Genomic DNA, 19,840 nt, shown 5'->3' with positions numbered 1-19,840 from the left:
TGAATATGATCATTCATTTAATTGTAGCCTTGAGGCGAATTTAAATTACATGCAAACTTATACGGGAGTGAAACGTTACCACAAGGATTAACAGTCTTGGCAATATATATATATACAATTATGTTAGTTGAAAGTCACAAGCTAATGAAACATTGGCAAGTTAGCTTTTACTAGAAGTAGTCATTTCCCCTTAGATAGGAAAAAATGGACTGCAAAACCATTAACTGTTTAGAATAAATGTTTTCAAGCAAGGAAGACTCACAAAGTCATACTTATGTTGTGGTAGGCAGAGGTATGCAGAGTAAGGTAGGCAGAGCTACTAATTGGTAGTAAGTGATATACAGAGCTGCATACCATGCTATGCATATCAGCAATGTATTGAGAGGTAAACAATAGACAGCAAATGATGAGAGAAACGAAGGAACAGCTTCAGGTAGAGAGGTAGAACGATGTAGATTGTGAGATAGAAATAGGAAGACAGATATAGAGAAAGCATGCAGACCGTGAGGTAGGTAGAGGTAGACATGGCTGCAGACCGTGAGGTAGTGAGAGGTAGACATGGCTGAATTGCATGAAATAAAGAGACAGAAGATTGACAGAGCTGCAGATATGAGGTAGGAATACATAGAATGGGTTGCATGCAGTATGGTAGGTAGAGGTAGACATGGCTGCAGACCGTAAGGTAGGTAGAGGTAGACATGACTGCAGACCGTGAGGTAGTGAGAGTTAGACAAAGCTGCATTGCATGAGATAAAGAGAGAGACGATAGACAGAGCTGCAGACGAGGTAGTGAGTGGTAGAATGGGCTGCAGGCAGTATGGTAGGTAGAGGTAGACATGGCTGCAGACCGTGAGGTACGGAGGAAAGACAGAGCTAAAAACATTAATATAGGGAGGAATAGGTCATGATCTAGGTAGAGGTCGACTCAGTTGATGAAAATGAGGTAATGAGTGTTTAGAAAGAATGAAATCAAAATGTTTTCGGCTCCGATGCCTCACACGTCAAATCCTGAAATCACCTTTTATAATGAAGCCGCACACAGGAAAATTATGGTCAAAGGGAGGCAATTACATATCACCGAGAACCTATAAACCATGGAGCCGTCACATTTTGTTATGCGTAGAAAACGCTTTCCGAAGTAGTGTAATTAAGTTGAAAATGGACGTAAACAGTAAGTATGGCTCTCTTTTTCAGAGGGTTATGTTAGTACAAATAAAGATCGGGGATATCAGTTCCCGATAGAATTGATAATGTGCTGTGCTAAATGTTAAAATAAAAATCTGATCGTCTCGAACTCGCATAACTTGCAAGCGCTTAATTAATGTAACAGCGTTTCATGGAAAGTGTTATGTATACGTATCGTGCTTGATTTTGTGAACGTTGTGATCCAAATAATAATACAGTTCTAAAAAAATAATATTTTTAGACTCCGGTTTTAGATGGAAAGTGTAACTATTTAAACTCGAACATACGTACATACAGTTTTCAAAATATAAAGCGTCTGTTGAAAACCATGTAAAATGACTGCACTTAATGTGTCGCATGCACCTGAAACCGGGCCTCGGTACACGGCCAGGCCCCATTTTCTCGGAACATCTTAATCAAGTCCCATTTAACAGGTTCAAGCTCTGCACACTATTTTTGAGTGGTATAAACTGTGTAATATTTGAGGCTTGTGAAGGAAATAATATTTGAAATCAATACGATAAATTACTTTCTGTTTTACAAAGTCATATTTAAGTTAGGTTTAAGAATGTTTGAAAATTAGGACCCGGTCTATGCATTTTGCAATTAAAAGTCTTATCGACTCACACACACCAGGCCCTAATTTCTCGAAACTTCTTAAGCTTAACAGGGTTAAGTAGCTTATTTCAATTAGTCAAACCACATACTTTGATTAATGAAAAACGGTTTATTGTGGTTATCATATAATGATATCCTATCTAAAGCATAAAAACCCTTAAAGAAGTAAATTCTCTCTCTCCGAACACGTTATGCGCAACTCTCACTCTGATTGTCATTTCTTATCACCTCCCATTGACCATCACGGATCGTTTTATGTGTTTTCATTGATACACTACCACATGAGAGTAGTTTTTTGAGGACTAGTAAGTGTGGCCAGAGTTTTTATATCTTTAGATTTACGGGAGCGCCGTACCTAAATATTGCAAAACCCAAATAAAAATAAAATTCATTTTGGTAGTTTTATTTTTATTTTTTCCGACGAACGTTGCTCCAATGTTAAGAACAAAATAAAATTAGTGTTCTATAACCCATATCTCAGAACCAACTGGTGTACCAATTGTCATTCATTATCGGTCTTTTTACTGCTCAAACCACGTTAACCAGTCGGAAATACGCGGGAAACAGAACAGGTACCCGTTACCATAACAACGTCCTGTCAAAAGTGAAAGTACTTTGCCTACCCCTTATTTCTCGCAATTTCTGCAGCTATATAGGAATGTTTTACTACAAAAAACGTTCCGATGTTTATGTTTCATTGTTTAAATCAAACCGTGGTGAACTTAAAGCGTGTTTATTGTGATTTTTTCGTGGAATGATTGCGAAACTTCCGGTTAAAATAAGGAGACAGAAATTCGTGGGTTGTATATTGTCTATTAAAAGTCGTTGGCGCACGTCGTATATTAACAAGGATGAATTGGATTACAGCGCAAAAATGTATAGCTTCTGACAAACACAAACAGCAAAATGATATCGTGTTCATCATAGTCAAAATGGATATTTTTTCTGAATTTGACTCTGGGGAGCATTGAACACACTGCTTCACGATCACATATTTGAAGAGAAAAACACAAGGTATCGTGATATTCGTAGTTGTTAATTAGTTTAATAATGATTTCGAATTTAAATCGTTATAGAATACTGAAAATGATGTAATAATAGCATGTGTGTTTCCGATAAAACAGAAAAAATCTGAACATAAGATATCTGGCAGTCAGTGCAAGAAGTCAAACTTATCCGTTTCTTATTGCCAACGGGCATAGCTGGAATTAGAAGGATATTTTTCAGGACTGATTCTAAAATCAGTTCTTAGACCTGGTTTTTGAAACATATACTGTAACACTTGTAAAATTTATCTGAATGCTCCCGAATTTTCTTTGGTAAAGTACATAAATGTAGATTTTGACTGTCTGTGTATCCGTAAGCCCTGTCAAACTTTGAAGTGAAGAGGAATTTTCATCAGGGCTTCTACTTTTTTTTTTGTTATATTTTCTATATAAAAACCACATCATGGTAAATTGTCACGGTGCTATTTCGTTAAAGACAGAAAAACACATTTGACCTCCTTATTATACCGTGTCTGAAACTGTGTTCAATGTTTGATTACTTCACAATGGAAAGGATATGCTTATATTGTGGGCAAAAGGTTAGAATTGGCCATTTAAACTTCTTTATTACACTGACATGTTTCATAAAATCCATGGGTTGATAATATATGCACCTCATATGCATAGATGCATTCGAACAAATATATACAATTAATTTCAACGAGCGCTTGAACTCACAGTGTTGAGGTCAATATTTTCAGTCATTAAAAGGACCTTTTAATTATGCTTTTGAAACTTTATGGTGATCTATCACCCTTTTTTCAGCCTATGAAATAGCTGACACAAGTAAGGTGTGTTTTGTCTTCATGATATAAGAAGTTTTAAAAAATAAAAAAAATCGGAGAAAAATCCGTTTTATTTTTATTTATTTCTCCTTTGGGACATTTTATGCATTTTATTTTTATTTCCTCCTCCTTACCCGACTTTTTGGAAAATCTCCCGTAAATCTAAAGATAAAAAAACTCTGGCCTAAGTGTCCCTAGAACATGAGAGACAAAATCTTTCTGTCCTAAAAGCAAATTATCGCATTATAGTAGGTTAGAAGCACACAAGTGGGCACACATGTCCTTACACAGACTGGAGAGCATCTTTCTCTTATGTCGGGACGTCGAATATAACAATTTTCTCGGTAGTATTTTAAATAATTAATTTTAACCATTTGCGTCTAGTTGGAATCAGTACGGAATATCCGTCAACACATTGACATGTGGAACATACCCACAAAAATGTGTAACTCTAATTGAAGGTCAAAATTTAGTATTCTGCAGTTAATGCTTATTTTGGAACCGAAATTGTTTTTTCTTCCCTTTTTAGGCATATATTCACAAAATTAACGGGCATGAGTAGGTTCACAAACTGAACAGTCAGACAATATATTTAAAGTTCTAGAACCGGATTTCAGCCACCATGGCCGGCAATGGCATATCCACCACTACAGGGCCCTTATGGAGGACAGAATTACCACTGAATTAGCTATACTAGCGGGGAGACTCGCAACCTAGGAGGAGCGACTCTCCATCAGTGGGCACCAGCCACCCACCGACAATAATTACGGCTCAAAAAAGAATAGCCCCCATCCATTAGGAACCAATATAATAAGCATTTAATGAACAAGCGTAGGTTTGACAATTACACCTTTTGTACGATTACACCTTAGAAAATCATTAAAAAGCGTGTTGTGTTAATACCGTTCTGTATATTTTGAAAACATTGAATATTTCCTTTACAGGAGAAGTTCACGAGTACAAGCAGCTTATGGCATCAGTTCCGAGTTACCCTTGCGCCAAGGTTACATGGCTTTGCTTGGCAGCTAGCGTCAATTCAACAACATTGAATTGGAACATATGCTGCCCATTACTCGTAAAGTCATTTATTTATCACCAGCTGGATAATATGGACTTCATACTTTCCAAGTTAAATCCCTTTCACTGGATGACACTATTATAGCAGCTGCACAACCATGGTTATACAACACAAGTTTTATTTGAACATAAAAGTCATTTTAATTTGTTATGCAATCATATCTCAAATGGACAACTCTTAACCAGCTGATATACAATTATACATATCAATTTTCGGCAAATGTTCTTTTTTCTAAGTTCAAACGCATCATATAAGACACTAGCAAATTTTAACAAAAGCTGTCGTAAGACAGCGTGCCCAACTACGCCGCTTTGACTTAGAAATTAATGCATTAATGCATTAATGCTGTCATATATGCCTGCCAAAAACAAAAAACAAAAAGTAAGCAGAAAGACGCATTTAAAAAAAAAAATAAAGTAAAAAGAAAGAATTAAAAAAGTAAATAAAATCAAAGGCAATAATTTATATTCAGGATAATATGGAGTTATGTAACCTAATTGTGTGATGACCATGAACATCTGCGTGAAGTACGAAATCCATCTAATGACCATGATTTGAGAACGGAGTTAAAACACCAAGTTGCCCTTAATCAAAATTTTTAAGTCGGTCAAGGGCCATAATTTGTATTTAAGACAATATGAAGTTATGTGTGATGACCCTGAACAATAGTGTGACGTATAAATCGATTGAATGAACTGTATTGGAGAACTGAATTAAAACCCCACGTTGCCCTAAAACTTCAACCAAACTTTCTAAGTCGATCAAGGGCCATAATTTGTATTTAGATATTACCCAGCCAGCAAAACATATGGGACCCATATGGGCTACCCATCTGGGCCCCACATGGGTTTTGCAACAGGGCTCTATGTGGGTCCCATATGGGCAACCCATATGGGTTGAATGTGGGACCCATATGGTTTTGGAACAGGGCTCGATTTAGGACCCATATGGGCCCCACATGGGTTTTTGAACTGGGCTTGATATGGGACCCATCTTGGTCCCACATGGTATATGTGGGCTGTATATGGGCCCTACCTAAGCAATAAATTTGGGGTAAACCGTTACTTTTGTTATTACATTTTATATATGGATGCCAATTACCTAAAATATTTTATCTTGAGTGTTCACCTATTGCATTACTATCCTTTCATTCGTTATCTAGACCAACAGCTATGTTGAAAAGTACAAATGACATAATGTCAACATAATATTTCATTACACAACAAAGATAGCAATAATCTTATTAAGTTTATAAACATGAAAGCATTAGAAATGTAAAACAAGATGTATTAACTAAAAGTCAACAAAAATTAAATACTGACAATGTTAAGATTTTGTGTAATATTGGCAATATAAAAGTGATAAAAACAAGAAAAATGTTACTAAAATTATGACACATTTTTTTCAGTTTGGTTAGACAATACCAAGCTAAAAGATCTAGTACATGTACATTTATATGGGAATTTGATTAATAACTTAGTAATAAACTTTGTTTTATTGATAGTATCGGTCATTACAGCTGTTAAACTAAACAAGAGGGCCATGATGGCCCTAAATCGCTCACCTGAGTAAAAGAGTTTAACCTTTGTAATCAATATAGCTTGATAATTGTTCTCAAAGACTATTGAAAAACATACTGGTCAAACATGCTCCCTGGATAATTACTGACAGGACTTGTCAACACTGACAGCATTTGTCGATTGACTGCACACTGACAGGATTTTGTTCAGTTGCCTGCACACTGACAGGACTTGAAGATTGACTGCATACCTGCACACTGACAGGACTTCTTTCAGTTGCCTGCACACTGACAGGACTTTGTTCAATTGCCTGCACACTGACAGGACTCGTTCAATTGCCTGCACACTGACTAAACTATGTTAAATTGCTTGCACACTGAAAGAACTTTAAGTATAGATACACAAACAACTGACAGGACTTTGTTCAATTGCCTGTACACTGACAGAACTATGTTAATTTGCTTGCACACTAAAATAACTTTTAGTATAGATACATAAACAACAGACACTGCACCATCCAATAAAATCAATAATCTGCCCTAGGTTCTAACCATCGAAGTACAGTACACCATCATATTCTATTTTTGCTTATTCCATCTAGGACAACATCACCATACTTCAAATATTGTTAATAAAATTTTTCTGTATAAGGCTTATTCACTATCCACACAGAAAATAAGATTTGTAGCTTAGAATAATCTACAAGAAGTTCACAATAATATACATAAAGTTCAATGTAAAAGTCTTATTATTAATTTTATCATTGAGTAAAAATGAAATTTCTTCTAAAGAATAAAGTGTATAATAATTATTTCAATCTATGATCCTAAAAAAAGAACAATAATTACCTTAGAAGTGACTATGTTGAAGATTTAATAAAATTTAAAATCTATTCCCTTGTTACAAAAAATATATTATATATTAAAGAAACCTACCTGGTACAGAGGACACAAAAGATGCTTGTTTTAGATATACAATTGTTCCTTCAAGCACCTTCATACATGTATGTAAAACTCTTTTAATTCTAAAACATGTGCAAAAGTAAACAATACTTCTTTTACTTTACATTTTAACTTTAATCAGAAAGCAAATGATATAACAACGACAAAATAAGCACAAGCAACACTGATCAGCCAGGAGGTAACATGCCCAGGTGTAAGAGGCCCTTTTATTTCACTGATGAAATAATTTAAAATCAAATCTGATCAACTAGGCATGAAAGGAATAAATATCAACTATTAATGTAAGAATGAATTTATGATTATTAAAACGAAATTTATAATAATCAAATAGGTTTTCATCAATGGCACATTTTTGATGAGGCTGGTCACTTTTCATTAAGTTAAATGGATGTTGCACTAATTAGTACACCATTCAATATCTCTGTACGGTTCCATCAATATGCAAATATGAAAATAAAAGAGACCAAACAAAAAACAAAATTATTTTCATACATTTGAGAGAAGTCTATGCAAGGGTGCTTCAGACCAAATTTGGTAAATATCCATCAAGAGGTTCACAAGAATAATCGTTTTTTACTCTATTTTTAGCTAAAAGGGGCCAAACAAAATTATGTGAACAAATTTAAGAGAGGTCCATGCAAGGACACTTCAAACCAAATTTGCTGAAGATCTATCAAGGGGTTCATGCGAAGAAAATGTTAAGTTTTTTTTACTAATTTTAGCTCTGGTGGCTCTTAAAAGGGGCCAAACAAAATTATTTGAAAAGACCTGACAGAGGCCCATGCTAGGATGCTTCAGACTTGAAGATCCATCAAGCAGTTAATAAGATCAAGTTGTTTCTATTTTTTGCTCTGGTGACCCCTAAAAGGGGCCAAACAAAACCATTTGAACAAAGTTGAGAGAGAACCATGTATGGATGCTACATATCAAGTATGGAGTCATTCTGACCTTTACTTTCAGAGAAAAAAATGTTTAAGTGACAAGACAATGTAAAAACAAATGACCCCTGAGCAAGGCCAATTTGACCCCGGGACAATAATTTGAATACCTTTGGTGTAGGTCCACTAGGTAACACTATATACCAAATATGAAAGCTCTAGGTCTTATATTTTGGAGAAAAGGATTTTTAAAGTTTTATTATATAAGACTATATAAAAACAAATAACTTTCAGGGCGGGGCCAATTTTGACCCTGTGGCAATAATTTGAACAACTTTGATAGAGGTCCACAAGATGATGTTGTATACCAAATATCTAAGCTCCTGGCCTTACGGTTCTGGAGAAGAATATTTTTAAAGATTTACTATATAACACTACGTAAAAACAAGGACCCCCTAGGCGGGGTCAATTTTGACCCTGTGGCAATAATTTGAAAAAATCTGGTAGAGGTCCACTAGATGATGCTGTATACCAAATATCTAAGTCCTGGGCCTTACAGTTTCGGAGAAGAAGATTTTTAAAGATTTACTATATAACACTATGTAATAAAACTAGTGACCCCTGGGGCGGGAATTTGAACAAATTTTGTAGAGGACCACTACATGATGACACATACCAATTTTCAAGGTTATAGGCCTTGTGGTTTTTGAGAAGATTAAAGTTTTCCCTATATAAGTCTATGTAAAACAAGTGACCCCCGGGGCGGGGCCATTTTTGACCCCAGGGGGATAGTTTTAACAATTTTGGTAGAGGACCACTAGATGATGCTATATACCAAATATTAAGGCTCTAGGCCTTGTGGTTTTGGAGAAGAAGATTTTTAAAGTTTTTCCTTTCCGTTGCCATGGCAACCAGAGTTCTGCATGGAATTCAATTCTTTGAACAATTTTCAAAGGGGACCACCCAAGGAACATTCCTGTGAAGTTTGGATGAAATTGGCTAAGCGGTTTATGAGGAGATGACGTTTAAAGTAAAAGTTTACGGACGGACGCCGGACAAATTGTGATCACAAAAGCTCACCTTGTCACTATGTGACAGATGAGCTAAAAAGCATGTCAAAAATTACACAATTTGAATTACCGGTAAGGCTTTAACGACATTCGGAGCTCCTCGGCCATTTTATCAAAAACAACCTCGGATGTATTTGGACGGTTTACATACTCGAAAAGTGGTACGTTTAAGTCCGCTGCAAGTAGATCGCGTAGTAAATTTATTTAGCAGTTCAACTTTATGACTTAACTCTTGGGAATCTTAATTATGTTTGCAATAATACACTTCACTGGCAATCAATTTAAACTTAAATCAATAAATACAACTCTAATACCCTACATTTAATTAATAATATAATTAAGAAATTTACAAACTACTTCAACTGATATACTGGCATACATCTGAGGTTGTTTTCGATAAAAATGGCTGAGGAGCTCCGAATGCTTTAACGAATGTGTTTAAAAAATACACAGATCGAAAGACACACAATTCTAATAAACAGAGCATGAAGTGCAACTACACATTCAAGTATAACAATAATGCAATAAAGACATAAAGCAGCATTTCAAACCAGAAATGAAATAACAGTTTCAAGTTAATTGGCAATTTCGATTCAATCACAAAAGTCATACATGTAAAATAAAAAAGAATTTAAAAGGAGAAAAAATTAAACACAAACCAGAACAATTGACTATCAAAATAAATGCACCTTGTAGTACTGACTAGTGAACTGACATGACTGAATGTTAAAACATATATATTCTTATTTCCTCCATGTATGAAGAGTTACATCACAAAATACATATGAAACAAAAGTAGAGCAACAGCATATAACAAATATTTACATAATAAAATTATATCATTTATACCCGTTTGATTGTTGTCTATCAAGAAGGATTAATTAATACATACACACTCACTCCATAGGTGTGAACTAAACATATTTGTCTTGTTAATGGGTCTGTTATTTGTCATAGACAGTTTTGTCTTATATTTATACAAAAAAGTAAAAGCAACACAGATTTGCCTATAAATATAGTTAAATGCTCTTCTTGCAACCCTTAACAATATGAAAATTTAGGGCAAAAGTTGTAGATATCTCATTATTACATTATTGTGATACATTTTGCATACAAACTACATTTATAACATGTCACATGACATTGATGTGTATATGAACAAGAGGCCCAAAAGGGCCTATGCTCTATTGGTATGGCTCTTGTGGTCATTTTCAATCCAGAGCATGTACGTTTGAGTAATAGGCAAGAAATATATAGTTCACTTTTAATGTTTGGGTTAGCTAAAAACGCTGCACGTTCAACATCTGAGGACAGGAAGTGTTGTAAGCAGATTAGTTGCATGAACTATTTTAATATGTGCCAAGTAAAGGTAATCTGAGGGTAAAAAATATTTGCTTTCAAAACTGTACTCATTGTCAAAATTTCATTTCTGTAGCTTTAAAAATAAAAAGTCGGTCAAAGGTCAAAGTCCAGGACATCAGAGGACAACATTAATGCTTGTTTGCAAAACTGTTCACATGGTCAAAATTTCATTACTGCATGTACGGTAGCTTTAAAAATGAATAAGTAAGTCAAAAGGGGTGGGGCCAGCTTTTGCCCAAGGGGCATTATTTCAAATGTTTTTAATTGCATCATATGATGATCCACAACAAATATCAAAGGTATGGGCCTTGTGGTTTGAAACAAAAAGATTTTGAAAATATTTCTTAAATAAGTCTCTAGGAAAATTGTGACACCCAGAGCAGTGCCAGTTTTGACCCAAGGGGCATAATTTGAACAACCATGGAAGTGGACCACTAAATAAAGCCTTGTTCAAAATAGAAAGGTTTTGCATAGTGGTTTCAGACAAAAAGGTTTTTAACATTTCCCAGTTAGGGGGGGGGGGGGGCGTCCCTTACAAAGAAAAGAGAACTCTTCCCTGGGCCTCCGCCAACGTCACCGAGGTCGTCACCAAACCTTCACAAGCAATTGTGACTTGGCTAAAAATAGACTTCGCTCATGTAGACTTGGTTAAAAATAGACTTTGCTTAAAATAGCATTTTTTATACTTTCAAGACCCATAATCCAGGCATGCATGGGCAGATCTGGCTGGTTTTCAAAAGGAACCAGTTCTAATGGATATCTAAATACTGTACAAGTTTCATCGAGATACAATCAAAACTGAAGACTGTATCATGTTCACAAGCAATTGTTTACAGACGAACTGATTTTTTTATACTATCAAGGGCCATAATCTAGGTATGCATGGGCGGATCTGGCTGGTTTTCGAAAGGAACCGAGCTCTAATGGATATCTAGATACTGTACAAGTGTCATCGAGATACAATTAAAAATGAAGACTGTATCGTGTTCACAACCAATTGTTTACACAATAGCATTTTTTTATACTATCAAGGGCCATAATCTAGGCATGCATGTGCGGATCTGGCTGGTTTTCGAAAGGGACTGAGCTCTAATGGATATCTAGATACTACATAAGTTTCATCGAGATACAATCGAAACTGAAGACTATATCGTGTTCACAAGCAATTGTTTACAGACGCACATACTACGTACACATTACCATCGCATAAGCTCTTCTGGCCTTTGGCCAGTAGAGCTAAAAACAATAAATGCATTCATATTGTATATAATCAATTTGAAAAATATTCTGATTTTGTTGGTTAAATTCTGAGTTGTAAATCCGAATTTTTTTTGTAAGTAAAATAAAATAAGTCAACATTCTACTCAGGAAGCATAAGGGTGACCCTTGCTCCATCTTTGCGGCCAACCTCACGACCTTGAGACTCGGAAAGCCACTTCTAAATGGCCTCCTCCATTTCCTTACGGTTAAAAGAGCATGTTGCTGGGTTCAATTGTAGACATCCTGTAAATAGTGTCAGTCGATAGATGAATATCTGAGACAGTTATTTCATCAAAGCGATTATCAAATGTTTAGTAATAAATAAGCAGCATTTTATCGTCAACTATATATATGGTAATTTTAGCTAGGCAGATGAATTAATCTTAAAGCTATCTTAAAAAGTTTGTCATTTTTTAATACTTATACTCTATTATAATATTTTTTTTAAATGCATTGATGTATATGCACAGCATAGGTAGTTTCATTTAGCACACCGTAATACTAGTATATATACAACAACAAAACCACCTACTGAAAAAGATGTTTATCAAGTGGAGTCTGTCCAGTTTTTTTTTTTTTTTTGGTTCCCTTTAGGTTGTATTGGCGGGCCAGATTTGTTGTCAACACCGTCTTCATTATCCGGGAAACTGTGTCCACTGTGTCACTCCCACCATATTCTGCCAAGTATTTTACCTTGAACAGAAAGTTCTGCATGAAAATGCCTGTAAAGCCACAGAACAATAGTATCACACTCAATGTGGTACTATTAAATGTTAAAATTTGAAGCACTGTCAGTGCCCCCTAGTACTGGCTTGGTTTGTGTGCCTGCCCTTATATTGATCAGATCACGTTTCAAAAACAAATCTGAATGAATAATGTCAATTCAAAATGTAATTTTAATGCTCAAATTATGCAGTTTTAAATTAAAAGACACATCATAGTCATGAAAAAAAAATCAGTCAACTATGTTTGGGAAACTTACAAGGGATGTTGCAGCATTTGCTTCTGACTTTCGCTCTTTGAAGGCTGCCAAATCCTCCACAGTTTTGAGGGTGAAAGATATCCTCTCTGGCAACTCACTTGGAACTGCATCTTGTGCTGAACCTCTCGCCAGGATGAGACGCAGGAGCCGCGTATGCTGTGCAAATTGCCCCTGCTGTTTTCCAACAGCACAAAGATCCAGGTGTCCCGAACTGGAACAAATAACATTCTGTCAAAAATAAAACTTGAAACAAGACACTTCAGGTAATATACAGTGAACCATTTAACAAATAATGTGATTGGCTGTTTGTTAATGTTTATGATAATAAAAAGATGCAAGGTTCAATTATGAAAATCGTTTTACATTCCATTAAAATTTCCTATTTACCTTCTTGGATTCTGCTCTGCCGAGCATCAAAGTAATGAACGGGTAGCTGGAATGTTTGGGGGGGGGGGGTAGTTGGCTGTAACAGGGCAATCATCTTCATCATTACCATTAGCAGCAGTGGTAGGGCAGCAGTGGCAGGCTGTTCACCCTCGCTCATATCCTCGTACAGCCTCCTTGGTGCACTTTTAAATTGGATAAAAGATTGTACTGATTGTCAGAAATTACAGAATCCATTCAAGAGAAAATAATATGTTAAAGTCTCTTTGGAGGTCTATATGTAAATAGATTCCCCACAGCTGCAAAACCATTAATTTGTCGTTGTTTTTTTAGTTTTGTTTTGTTTTGACATCTGCCATCCCGAATGCCTTTACTTAATTTAGATATACAAAAAAGTGTGTTTTATTTCCAATTTCATGGTGAGAGGAACTGTGCATGCTGAAACATGTGGTGATCCAGTACCAAGTACATGTCAATGGCCAGAGCAAAATGAAGTTACATGGTGATGGTGTGGTGCTTCAATGTCACTACACCATCCAGCCAATGGCATCATGCTTTGATGAAACTGTTAAGAATTTGGAAGATACTGTTGCTGAAATGACATCTGGGAGTGCAATGAACCTTGTGATCAGAAATATAAACAGTTAGATTTACTTTGTATTGAAATTTTATCAGATAATGGGACAATTATACTTTTAGCTTTTCTTTTTTGAATTTTAAGAAAACAGTCGAGGAATTGTGATACCCTTGGCATTTCAGATAAGATGACGTTTAAGATATTCAAATGAAACTTGGTACACATGTTTCAATAGCAACTTCATTGGGCAAAACTCCAGCTTAAAAAATGAGTGAGTAGTAATGCCCATTTTCTACTATTTTCAACACCATCATTATCTTATTCCATCATATCTCCATTTCATATATACCATGTTTGTTATCTTTATTTGTTACATATTCTTTTTATTTAATTTCTAGTCAGTGACTGGTACTGCATGTGTTAAAGGTATTAACAAAGCCAGTAGACACTGGTTTATATATTCCATGTATATTTTGTCACAATTTATTTTTGTTACTGGTCTGTGTTAAAGGTATTAACAAAAAATAAATATAGTTACAAAAGATATTTGTTACATCCAGCCCTACTTCAAATACATTAACAAGATTGATGGCAAAATCAATCATTTTGGATTTTCACTTGACCACCTGTCCGAAACCCCACATCCTTACTTTAACCCACCAGCCTTACTTTTTCATTTGACTAGGACAAATGATTATGTAAAATAAAGTTAAATATGACCAACCTTCATATTTATAAAAAAATAAGTGCCTGTCAATGAGAGACTGCAAGTTCATTATTTCTAACTAGCCTATTTTTTCTATATGAAATCCACCTAAACACCCAATTTAATGTTTAAAGTCCGCATGAGAATCAAAGAAAAAATATTCTTTGGCCTTTTCCATGTTTGTTTCAACATGTGTTTGACAGTTCAAGTTGATTTTGAAACGACCCCCAACTTCAGAGAACAGAAGATGCAGTGATTGGATAAAACAACCTAACATATTACGTGATCCTAAACACCTCCAATTGATTCGGAATTCCTACAACGAGTGTGTATATTTAGACAACAAGATATATGGACTTCAGAAGTCTCATCATAATTTGAAAGTAATAAAAATCTAGTCCATATATATATGAGCTCCAGAACATGTATTGTTTCATTTAACTGACTATCCTAATATTTATACAGCACTGGATTTGTCTTTACTGATTCGGAATCCCTTAATCGACTGTATCGATATTATCGCGAAATTATATGACAAATAACAAAATCGAAGCACAAACAATACTTCTACATGAAAGTCATCAGTAATTCACTTTTTTAAAATCAAAACACTATAAATATAAATACAACTTGCTTTAAAAGTTAAATAAGAACCTTTGTCTTTTCTTTAAAGATGCCTTTCACTCAATCACGTTCATCATTCGAACGTCGATAAAATATCACGTGACATATTTTCCGTATTTTATTATTTGTGACTAAATTGCAACTAAAATAAAATTGCAAAAGGTTTATATTTAAGAAATAAAAAAAAACAACACTGCCCTACTATAATGATAATGCCGAGTATATAAAATGGGACCCATATGGGACCTATCTGGAGCATATCATGGCAAAAGATATGAAGGTGATGCATGAAATAATGAACTTTTTCACATAGTATCGATGTTTACATATTTTCATATTATAATGATCTTCGTTTCCCTTTGTGTATCCAATTAATATCTATAGATGACGACCATATAGGACCAATATGGGCCCCATATGGTCTTTTTGCACAGATTCAGCCCATATGGGACCCATTTAGCCTTGCTTGCTGGGTTATAGAGTTATGCAACCTAATTGTGGCATGACTGTGAACATCTGTGTGGAGTAAGAAGTGGATTGAATGAAGGCTTTAGGAGTTATAAGTGAAAATCCCGACTTGCCCAAAAACTTAAACTTGAAAAAAATGTGCCTCAAACATAAACCTAAGTTTCTAAGTCAATCAGGGGCCATAATTGGTATCTAGGATGATACAGTATGGAGTTATGTGACCTAATTGTGTGATGGCCGTGCAAAACTGTGTGAAGTATGAAGTGAATGAAGGATATTGGAAATATAACTGAAAATTCCAACTTGCCCTAAAACTTTAACCGGACACCTTGTGCCCTAAAACTTTAACCTGAGTTGTTCCAAAGGAACTCAAGGGCCATAATTTGTATTTATGATGACACATATGGAGTTCTGTAACCTAATTGTGTGATTGTCCTGAAGAATTGTGTGAAATATGAAGTAAATTGAGTGAAGGGTATTGAAGTTACAAGTGAAAATCCCAACATGGCCTGAAACCTTAACCACAGACGCCGACACTGGGGCGAGTAGTATAGCCCTCCTTATTTTTCGAATAGTCGAGCTAAAAATCATTCTTATTAGTTGAGGACATGAAGTCAGAAAATTTAAACATATTTGACAAAGATATATATCTTCTTGAAAGGATTTTGGATCTAATGAAATATATTTTGTACAACACATCAGAAAATGATATACATTCTTGGAACACATATATGACAATATCTTAAAGGTCATGTCTACCTAACAATATTATGTCTACCTATTTCTATTTCAAGATTATGCAAGCTTAATCTGAAACATGTTCAAGTTCTAGGTTTATCACAATTTCTGACAATATCTATGTACAGTGATATATTTAAACTCACTTCTGCATTTACAATAATAATGTCATGAAGTTGTGAGGCCCAGTGCTGGACATATTGATCATGGATACATTGTTTTACTAATGGATCAAATTATGATTAAGCACTTGCTGATAAAAAATATCACCAAATCCAAGGTTATTAAGAACTACTTTTATCTTTGAGGCCGACGATTTTTCACTGTTCAAATTAAAATTATAAGCATATGCATTAAACATCAAAGAACCCAATATTTGAATGCTCTTGTTTAAACTACTTCACTAAGAGGCAGATGCACTGTTACAATACTACCCTCCAAAGGATATTTATAGTTTTCGTGCTTTCATGATCTTTTAAGATTGTTTCAGCCTGGGCTAATGCCCATATTTGATGCTTAATCTTCACCCAAGGAGATAACGCCAACGCCACTGGTGGTTTGCCGGATCTCAAAGAAAGTTGAATCAGTGGTTTTAATAGGAGCTTTTCCGCGACAGACCATGTCTTCCTCTCGATTTTCTTTGCAAAATTTAAGACACCATAACCTTAAAAAATATGGAAGCCATTGTGGAGTTCAAAAGTTATGAAAATAATTCTTTCGACAATATGATTTCCTGAACATTAACAAAATACAAAACATTTGTACTTCCTAATACGGAATGTTTTTTAACTGTATTCCTAAGCGGTGACATCTAGCAAATGAAAAGATGATCATGGCAATTAAATGCATAGGTTGTCACTTTGTGATTTTGTTATGCTAACATCAATATTTAATCATTGAACTCTCACCATCTGAACGCATTTTACCCATCACTATTATCATTATCTTCTTTTACCAATATATATATATGAATAAGGTTTCAAGACCTATTCTTACCTCATCCGGATCCGCTTTGAGCCATCGCCTCATTGGTGGGTTGTCATCAGTAGCCAACTCTACTGCAAGCGGCTTCTCTTCGGGTGGGTGGCTGGACCCTTCCGGTACAGTGGACCCTGAAACATTTGACTAAAAGCAGTACCATATGTTCCCATATAAAGTCTATATATAATTAAATCAAGTACAGTAATAATAATAATACAAACAAATACATAAAAGTGCTTATAAACTAGTATTAACCAACAGAATAAAACAAATCAGGTTTTCTTAAGCCTTTTCATGTGATGAAAATATACCATTTATAACATTCAATCTACAAACCCGAAGACCCATCCAATATACAATACTATATTTCTTGAAATACACAAAATTAAATAAACATTTTCTACTACTCGGGTTCGGTTTAAGAGATCTTGGGAACAATGCTGGTGCCTTTTAACATGTTCACTGTAAGATTTCTAAAACCAACATAAAATGCCTATTCATGTATGTGTATTTCTTTAAAAAAGAAAACTTGACTTACTGATTGAAACAGATTTTCGAACTTTTCAACAAATTCTTAAAAAAGCGAGCAAAATGAAACATAACTTTGTTGATGGTGTTGTCCACAGCAGCAGAGGAAGCGAACTCCAGTGCTAGCCAAGCCGCATCCCACCAACCTGAGTAAATTAGATTAATTAACTTTGAATGGACTAAACTTGAAAAGTATTAACGAATCGATTCATCAGTCTTTTTTGAAATGTGAATATCTTGAATGCCAAAGTTAGCAATCTTCTTCTTCTTCTTCTTCTTCTTCTTCTTCTTCTTCTTCTTCTTCTTCTTCTTCTTCTTCTTCTCACCCCCCTCTTCACCATCATCATTATCATCATCGTCTTCACCTGACATAATCTTCATCTGTCATAATCTTCATCTGTCATCATAACGAATCGATTCATCAGCCTTTTTTGCAATGTGAATATCTTGAATGCCAAAGTTAGCAATCTTCTTCTTCTTCTTCTTCTTCTTCTCACCCCCCCCTCTTCACCATCATCATTATCATCATCGTCTTCACCTGACATAATCTTCATTTGTCATAATCTTCATCTGTCATCATCATCATCATCATCATCATCATCATCAGCAGCAGCAGCAGCAGCATTATCATCATCATCATGAGCAGCAACAGCAGCAGCAGTAGTAGTAGCAGCACCACCAGGAGCAGAAGCTTTCTTCTTGGTTTTCATCCTCATCTCCATCCTTATCCTCATCCGCCTCCTCATCATATTCCAAATGCAAGACCATAATCAACATCCATTACATCCTTTGTCATTGAATTCTCACTAACTGAACGCATTTTACCCATCACTATTATCATTATCTTCTTTACCAATATATATATGAATAAGGTTTTAAGACCTATTCTTACCTCATCCGGGCCCGCTTTGAGCCATCGCCTCATTGGTGGGTTGTCATCAGTAGCCAACTCCACTGCAAGCGGCTTCTCTTCGGGTGGATGGCTGGACCCTTCCGGTACAGTGGACCCTGAAACATTTGACTAAAAGCAGCACCATATGTTCCCATATAAAGTCTATATATAATTAAATCAAGTACAGTAATAATAATAATACAAACAAATACATAAAAGTGCTTATAAACTAGTATTAACCAACAGAATAAAACAAATCAGGTTTCTTAAGCCTTTTCATGTGATGAAAATATACCATTTATAACATTCAATCTACAAACCCGAAGACCCATCCAATATACAATACTATATTTCTTGAAATACACAAAATTAAATAAACATTTTCTACTACTCGGGTTCGGTTTAAGAGATCTTGGGAACAATGCTGGTGCCTTTTAACATGTTCACTGTAAGATTTCAAAAACCAACAGAAAATGCCTATTCATGTATGTGTATTTCTTTAAAAAAGAAAACTTGACTTACTGATTGAAACAGATTTTCGAACTTTTCAACAAATTCTTAAAAAAGCGAGCAAAATGAAACATAACTTTGTTGATGGTGTTGTCCACAGCAGCAGAGGAAGCGAACTCCAGTGCTAGCCAAGCCGCATCCCGCCAACCTGAGTAAATTAGATTAATTAACGTTGAATGGACAAAACTTGAAAAGTATTAACGAATCGATTCATCAGTCTTTTTTGCAATGTGAATATCTTGAATGCCAAAATTAGCAATCTTCTTCTTCTTCTTCTTCTTCTTCTTCTTCTTCTTCTTCTTCTTCTTCTTTTCACCCCCCTCTTCACTATCATCATTATCATCATCGTCTTCACCTGACATAATCTTCATTTGTCATAATCTTCATCATCATCAGCAGCAGCAGCAACAGCAGCAGCATTATTATCATCATCATCATCATCATGAGCAGCAACAGCAGCAGCAGTAGTAGCAGCACCACCAGGAGCAGAAGCTTTCTTCTTGGTTTTCATCCTCATCTCCATCCTTATCCTCATCCGCCTCCTCATCATATTCCAAATGCAAGACCATAATCAACATCCATTACATCCTTTGTCATTGAATTCTCACTAACTGAACGCATTTTACCCATCACTATTATCATTATCTTCTTTTCCAATATATATATGAATAAGGTTTCAAGACCTA

This window comes from Mya arenaria, chromosome 5 (genome assembly GCF_026914265.1).
Source record: "Mya arenaria isolate MELC-2E11 chromosome 5, ASM2691426v1".
Lineage (NCBI taxonomy): Eukaryota > Metazoa > Mollusca > Bivalvia > Myida > Myidae > Mya > Mya arenaria.
This window is presented reverse-complemented; position numbering follows the sequence as displayed.